Source organism: Fundulus heteroclitus, chromosome 14 (genome assembly GCF_011125445.2).
Source record: "Fundulus heteroclitus isolate FHET01 chromosome 14, MU-UCD_Fhet_4.1, whole genome shotgun sequence".
In the NCBI taxonomy this organism is placed as follows: domain Eukaryota; kingdom Metazoa; phylum Chordata; class Actinopteri; order Cyprinodontiformes; family Fundulidae; genus Fundulus; species Fundulus heteroclitus.
This window is the reverse complement of record NC_046374.1, coordinates 31,782,075-31,790,835: the sequence shown is the minus strand read 5'-3', so window position 1 is coordinate 31,790,835 and position 8,761 is coordinate 31,782,075.

Here is an 8,761-nt window from a genome sequence, read left to right as displayed (position 1 = left end):
CCCACAGCCACAGTCCCGAAGCGCCTGGGAGCTGCAGCAACGAGCCCGCGAGCCATGGGCTTGACAGAGCCACGTGGGCCCAGGTACCACGAAGCAGCGGCTAGTAGTGAGCTGGCGCCTGCCCAGGCACCCAGCCCCAGAGCACCGAGGACCAACAACGCACCAGCGGGTCAAGGTGAAAGCCAACGGAGGAGAGATGGGCACCACACTTAGCGGAGTCCTAAGATATTACAGGAGAGGGGGCAGTCCGAACCCAACCTGAACAAAGACTAGCAGAAAACCACGTACACAGTCACATTCACACGTTCCCATCCAAGTGCCCCCTCATGCAAACACTCGTACCCTAAAAAAAAAAAAAGGAACGCGGTACAGACATTCGCACACACCACACACACACCCTATACTCGCGTGACCCAGTACCGCCACCCCAGAGGGGTATCCATACCCTAGGTCGTCCGGGAGGTGAACCCCATCATCAGAAAAGCGGGTGGACCACCCCAAACCCAACAGTCCCCACAACCCAACCATTTAAAACTTTTAAAAATTAACATTTTTTATTTTGTTTCATTCACTTGCCTTTACTTAGCATGCCCTGGGATAGCTTTATTGGGTTTCAGTTAAATGTTCGATAAAGTTGTTTCAAAGCTTACAAAACTCAACAAGATAAGAAGGATTATACCGAGTTCTCACAAGTTTTTCAAACTAGATTTAAGACAAAACAACACAGGATTTATTTGATGCTTATATGTATTTATTAATTTTAATTTACATGTTAAATACATGATAGCCTCTTTCAAACATTTCTACCTATGGGCACAAAGATCATATTACCTCTCATATGTCAGTTTTTGAAGACATTCCACTTTTTTCCAACAATATGTTATCTTACATACCTCTGTGTCTCTTTGGTGTTTGCCATTAGAAATATGCCATGTTGTATATCCTATCTTATATCCTATCCCACTTGTGTTTAGGTTAGTCAGAGTTTAAACTTGAAATTGTTTGCTTCTATTATACAAATAGTAATAATAATAATAATAATAGTAGCTACTACCCACCTCTCCCTGCACTGAAGGTTGCATAACACATTTTTGTAGGTTTCATAATATCACTGGGACATACTGAAACCCATTAATATTGTATCACAAATAATAAACTTGACAGTCCATTAGTAATATTTTCCATGTTGTTTGAATGCAAAAAATATGTCCAGAGTGACAGACACACAAATCAGCTGTTACATAAAGCATTTCTGTATTGGGGAAAAAAAGATAAGAGAGATACACAGATGCCAAAATTAATTAGCTTCATGTTGCAATCACATTACTATATTAACATTAATACTGGGCACATGGTTATACACTGCAGTTAATTTGTTGTGAAACTACACAGATAGGACATTCATGATAAATGGCAGATTAAACAAGCTCGACAGCTTCCATGTTGATTAATATTACTGGCCAATGTATCTTAGAGGCCTTCATTTTTAAATGCAAATAAACAATTTGAATAACTATTGGAATAGGGAAGGAACATCGGGCCTCTCATGTTTAGAGCAAATACTTTGTGTTTACTGCAAACTAGCACAGAAGGGAAGAGCTTTGATGTGAACAGGTAGGGTTGGTGTCCTTTTTAACACTGTAGGTATTATATTTAAGAAGCATCACAAAAATATATGAAATATAATAATCGTTTCGGTATTTTAGGTATGCATTTGATTGCTTTATCCAAAGAAGGTAAAGACACTTTAAATATACTTTTATAAGTTATCACAATGAGTGGTGGAGTTGCCCCTGTGAGTGTGACATGAATATAGTTGATGGGTCAGTAACAAGACACACTCAAAATGGGCCATTAAAGTGATTAAGTGAAGTTCCCATATCAGCCAGCAAACAAGAATTGGAAAATTGAATCCAAAATAATTGAAATTAATTATTTACAAAAAAATAGCGTATAATTGTTGGATTTCTATCTTCTTTGAATGAATGATTTTATTAATCTACACTGCTCACCTGCATTGAATCTAATAGCGTACCGTGCACGTGACGTCACCGTCTCAAGAGCAACGCCCCTTTTGCCGCTTAGGTAGGGCATACAGGTAGAGAACGCACGTAGCAACCAGCTATTACACGCACAACAGAAACAGCGATATGACCGACTTTGCAGCCGTTAAACTTTCCCAAGACGATGTTCCAGGCGCACGGATTACTGGTCGCACTGTCGAAGAACACAACAACCTTCAGCTCAATGATGGCTTGAGTGTCGAGGGCTTAAAAAGACCGGAAAACGGGCCGAGTTGATCGAACGGTAAGCTTTGTTTTTTTTTTTCCTGCGCTGTGTTCATGGTCGTCGGCCGTTTTTTTGTTTGTTATCACCGTCCAGGAATCGGTATATGTTTAATGTTTGTCTTATTTGAAATGTTTTTGAGTAAGCTATCCTGGTAGCAGGGTATCATGTTAGCGCCTGCTACCATGATAGCCTATATGCTGTCATGGTAGCAGGCGCTTCATTATTAACATGTCGGCCACCAAAATACTCTTACCTTGACTTGATGTCGCTGTAATTGGGTCAGGATGTTCTTCGGTTGGGCCCTTTCCTCCGACAAGATGCTTGCTACATATGTAGGCCAACCGCCCCGGTGTACCCAGTGCACACATTTCTCCTTGGCACTCTGGAATTTCGGGAAAGTAATGAAGAAAACATCCTTCATATGCGGTCGATCAGCGTACCTCGAGTCGCTGTTGCACGTTCCATAGCAACGATGTTTAAAAACCATGGTCTTAGATTTGGAAAAAGCAGTCGTTTTAACGAGTAAAACCTAGGCTAACGCACATCTCTTTTACAGCGAAACAGCGGCGGACTATGCAAGTTTGCCCTACTGCGTACCACGTGATGTGACGTCATCGTGACATTACGTTTCTAAAAATAACTCGCTCGCGGTACGCTATTGCTTTATTGTCCCCAAGGGGGAAATTGTGTTTCAGTACAACCTATCAAGAGAAATACATACATGGGAGACAGATCACTGAGTGTGAGAAATTTTAGTAGGACTACTAGGGCCCTACTAAAATTCAAACATGACTGGTGAAGAATATTTGTAATAAACCAAACCAAAAACGTACTCCTTGGAAACATTACACAGAATTGGCACGGTAAAGAGGTAGAGTAACATACAGATTTAGTGGAGAACTTGGAGAACATACGAGTATTTATACTATAGGGCAGCGAGTGAGATATGGTAAAGAGGAAGAGCTAATCACAGGAAATAAGGAACAGCTAAGGAAGCTCAATCAGACAAGAAGAGACTAATTACCTAAAGCTGGGCAGAAAGACTGATACAAGAAATCTGGGGAAAATGGCTAGCAGATGTATAACAGAAATAACTCAAAGTATAAAGAACAGAAGTATAAACTAGAAAGTTAAATTAAATGAATGTACTATAATAGAAAACATGTTAAGGGCATGTTGCAAAATACACAAGGAAATGCTGAAAACATCAACAAAATTGTAAACCAAGATATAAAACCTCAAGATCAGGATGAAGACACTCAGCAGCAGGTAATCTATTTTGATTGTGTGTCTATTGGTGTTGAAGTTTCACATTTTGCCAAGACACAGAGGTTAACGTGTATTGAAGTGGAAAGAATGCCACAATGTGTCCCCAAGGTATTTATAATTGGTGATGCTTTAGGAGATCTAAAATAAATAAAAGACTGTAACAGATGACTTGACATCTTCTGTTCTCCTTTAGATCACATGGCAAACCAATCCAACTACAACTACCGTCTTCAGCAGAACGTGTCCTTCACCAACTCCACATCCTTTTCTTCAGATCCTTACTGTTTCCGCCACAGACAAGGCTCTGTGATTCTCGTCGCATTTGCCACCACCTACATTGTTGTATTCTTCCCTCTCTGCATCCTCATCCTCTATCAAGGTGTCAAAAAATGGAGGCAAAACCCTTGCCTTTCATCGGCATCAGTGAGCCATTCTGACTGCTTCACTTACCACAGTGTCACTATGGAGCTGATTGGTGTATTTGGGTGCATCTTCTGCTCTTGTGGTATTTTCAAGAAGATGTTTGATATAGCAACTATTGGGATATTAGTATTCTTCTTCAAATGGTACGGCGAGATTCTCTTTCACATTCTGACTTGTTTGGAGCGCTATCTGGCTGTGGTACATCCCATCACCTACCTAAGTCTAAAAAGCCAAAGAGGAACCAGAATCAGAAACTTTACCATCGCTAGCGCCTGGTTGCTTTGCTTAGTTTGGACGTATTTATGCAAGATTACATACATGATGATATGGGACCTGTGTTATTTGATCTTAGCTTTAATAGTTATCTCCTTCTGTTGTATTTCAGTCCTGTGTGTTTTGATTCAACCTGGTCCAGGGGGACAAGGTGAGGACAGGAGGAGGGTCGACGAGTCAAAGCGGAGGGCGTTCATTACCATTGTGTCCATACTGGGAGTACTGGTGTTGAGGGTGGCTTCTAATCTGATTTGGCAGCTAGTGGCGATTTCAACAGGACTCACTGAATGTGTGATAGTGGCCTTGGTATTTTGGTTAAACTTTCCAAGCAGTTTGGTGTTGCCTGCTTTATTTCTATATAGAGAAAGAAAGTGTTTTTCAGTAAAGCTTAGGAACTCAGTAGTCACCTAATGATAGGTTATAAGGGGGGGGGGGATTTTACAAGTGTCTACTTTCAATTTAAATGATCTGCTTTAGACATACAGAAAAATACTAGTGGTGGGTGTTACAATTGTACAGCAGACCGTTGACTTGTCATATATGTGAATTCTACAGGCTCTCGGTTATGATACGTCAACCATCTTTGTTTCACTGCCACTGTTTATGCCCTGATTGTAATATTCTGGTTTCTGTTCTGGTTTTATTTTTGAGTCATTTTACTCTCCTGCTTTAGGTTCTCTACTTGCTTTGAGTTTTTGTCCTGTCTGGGTTTTTATTTACTGTTAGTTTATCCTGTTTTAGTCTTAGCTTCATTTTCTGTTTTAGGTTTTTACTTTAGAGTGATTTTGTTTCTTAGTAAGTTTGGTGTAGTATCTGTCCACTTGTCCTGTCAGCTTTTTAGCTTTGGTTTCTGATTTATTTCTTGTTTTGATCCTCTGCACTGATGTCTGGTCTAATTACCCACTCTGCACACCTGCCTTTCTCCACCCCTGTTGCAATCATCTCTGACCGGTTTCACCTGCTTCCTCCTCCATATAAACAGTCAAGACCAGACATCAGTGCCAGGTTGTCTTGTTGAATGTAGGTGAGTTCTCCTCTTGCAAGTTCTGTTATGTTTTGCTTTTTGGATTTTGAACCACCTTGTCTCCAGAAATCTGTGCCATCCCGTTCTGTCTGTTCCTGCCTGGTCTACCCCTAGAATCCGTCCGCTTCTGTGCCGTTTTTTGGATTGACGGCCCTTTTTTGATTTTCTTTTTTTTTTTTTTCCCCCTGTTTTGCTTTTTGTTAATAAAAGATCAAACTGAACCTCTGCTGGTCTGGCTGAATTCTGGGTCCGCTTTCTCAGTTGATTACACTGATCATTCATCTCTCATTTTATTTTGTCACATCTGTAAACATTTTTACAGTGAAAAATACAATTATCATCCATATGGCCTGTCCTTATAATGAATTTAGATGGGAAGTGAAGACATTGTCTTCAGACTTATGTGTTTCTGTAAGAATTTTTTTTTTTTTCCAAATACATGAAAATGTCTTGTCAGTTTGGCCGATATCTCACCCTCAATACGGTTTCAGACTTTGTCCATTTGTTTTTTAAAATATGCTTCAGGTGATAAATACTACAATTAAACATCAGCACTGTTTTCATGGCTCTCCTGTTCTTTAAAGGGATAAAACTTTTCCAATTTGTCTCCTAACCACTCAATAAGGAAATAATGATACAGGAAAGGCTATTTGCAACACTGCCTACAATTTAAAATAATAATTAACGGTCTTTAAATGTGCAACAAACTAAGGTGTAAATGCCAAAAAGCTATTTGTCACATCCAAATTCTCTTGTCTAAACAGAAAACTGAAAGCAGAAGTGAGGCTAAAGTAGCTGTCGAAGTATGACATTTTGTAATTTGCTGTTTCATACATAAACTGAATAGAAATAATAATAATGCAATTTATCATAGTTTTATATAGAAATAGGCAGAACATGCTCTATAATATATGGTTACTAGCGTATAACATTTAAAGAAGCAATAAGTAAGAAATTTACTGTAAAATCGACCTAAATCAATAATCGGTCCTCTCCATCAACAATGTCTTAGTCAAGTTTTTCTCGTTTCAAACCTAAAGTTATGAAATTACTTCGGTTCAGAGTTTAGCCCGTGTTTACTTCCTGATTAATTTTATTGTCCATTTTTGTAGTCTTGATTAGGTAAATGCAATGGTAATTACAATAGACAACACCCAATAAAGAAATCTATTTTTTTTTATTTTAAGTCTAATTAAAATATATTATAAACAAGAAATAAAAAAACATATATTTCTTTCCAGCATTTATATAATTCATTACAGTTTTATGTAGAAATAGGCGGAACGTGCTCTATACATATGGTTACTAGCGTATAACATTTAAAGAAGCAATAAGTAATAAATTTACTGTAAAATCGACCTAAATCATTTTCACTTGTCACCCATGATGAAAGTAACATTTCTTATAAACAATCTGTCCTCTCCATTAACAATGTATATCCTTTCAAACCTAAAGTTATGGAATTACTTCGATTTACTTCCTTGTTCCTGAGCCAATCATATGAGAGTTCCCAGGGTTCCCAACGCAGAGCGCAGCGTGTATCTTGGCAAAAAATCTGTAGTTTGTAAACATATAAACCAGTAAGAGATGTGGAACAGAAATATAACAGAATACAACAACATATACTTATCCGGGGTAAGAAAATTCAGTGGAGTTTCACAGCAACAACGGACCGTTGAGTATATGGCTTCTCTCTGTGAAGGTGTTGTGTACGTGTTGTTCAATTTGCAACTCTAGGTGTCAGTATTACTTATTGCTCCTTTAAAAAGATGGTGAACATGAGGTGGCACACTAAAATGTTGGACCTCCAATGCAACCACCAAATGTTATCTAGATAACAAATAGTTCTTAGGGAGTCAAGAAATAAAAACTGAACTGAGGATCCAGGTTCTTGTCATTCTAATCCTCCACAAGCGAATAAAAAAAAAGAAGGTAAGCAAGTCCCTCATCTAATATAATTTGATTTGCTGTCAAGTAAAAAGAAAAAAGTAATGAACAATACCATGTAAATTATACTATATTACTTATTCACGTAAGTAATTGACACGGAGAAATACACAAGTATGCAATTTATGTGTGTTTTTACTAAACAGTTTGTTTATTGTACATACTAGAACATCTGTGACATGGCAGTTCTTGTAAATAAGGTTGAATATATATATATATATATATATATATATATATATATATATATTAGGGCTTGGCAACGATTACAATCTTTAATCGCGATTAATCGCATAATTTGCCCGATTAATCATGATTAATCGCATTGTATGCGCAAACTCCAAGAATGAATTCAAAAGTAGTGTAAAGAGCACTTTTATTTTAATGTTCTGCTGCCATATGAACAAAAGTGTTGTAACATTTGTAGCACTTTTCTTATTTTATACTGGAAATTTTCAACCCATCTATTGAATTTAGTGCACTAGTTGATCTTTTCTTCATAAGAGAACAGCAAGCACTGCAGCCAAAATATGGCCTTTTTTGACCAGCTGTATATTAGCCAGTCCCTAAGCTTGATGTATCATGAAACTGTTGACCTTTTGGGTTTTGTGGTTTTTATTTTATTACAATAAAATAATAATAATAATAATAACAATAATGTTATGTTCAGTGTTTTTTCGCTAATCCACCTCTTATATATTTCAATCCTTATGTAATTTTGTCTGTGTTGTGTGCACCTGCCTGTTGCTTTAATCCTATAAATTTCCCCGTCGTGGGATAAAAAAAGGATTAGCTAATGTTATCTTATCTTAAATAACACTTTTTAATATATGTACTGGGTTCTTTCAAGGTCCTAATTACATTTTCTGTGTGGGTTCCAGTAACATATGATAGATAATATCTACTTTGAAAGTTAACATGAACTGCTGCTGAAGATGACCACTGATCTACCTGGATATTCCATGGAGGACTGAAACGCCTCAGTCAGAGACGTCTGTGGGTCTGTCGGGGCAATGACAGAAGTTTCGTCTCCTCTCTCCGTTTCTGTGGCTCGACGTTTTCTTGCTCATGTTATTTCACGTGCTTAGATAAATTTGTTGTGTTTCCACTGAAATTAACCAGCTTTTTACAAAACATACAGGTTGATTTCATTTACGGTATTAAAATAAAGCCAAACGGTGCAGCTTCCCCTGTTCATGTTTTTTCCGCTGCTGCGGTCTCTCTCAGCTGTTTGTGTGTTGAGTTTGTGTGAGAGCTGAGTGGGCGGGCCAGGCTGAGCCTGTGTGCTGATTGGCTGGCGCCGCTGAGCCATGTAGGAGAGGGGAAGGGGAGCACCAGAGTGCTGCCGTGACACAGCATGCTGCAGTCAGCGCGCGTGCTGACTGACACTGACTGAAAGCATGTGAGCAACATGCGTTAATGCGCGATAAAATAAATATCGCCGTTAATTGTCTAATGAATTAACGCGTTAACTTGCCCAGCCCTAATATATATATATATATATATATATATATATATATATATAAAATCAATATAACA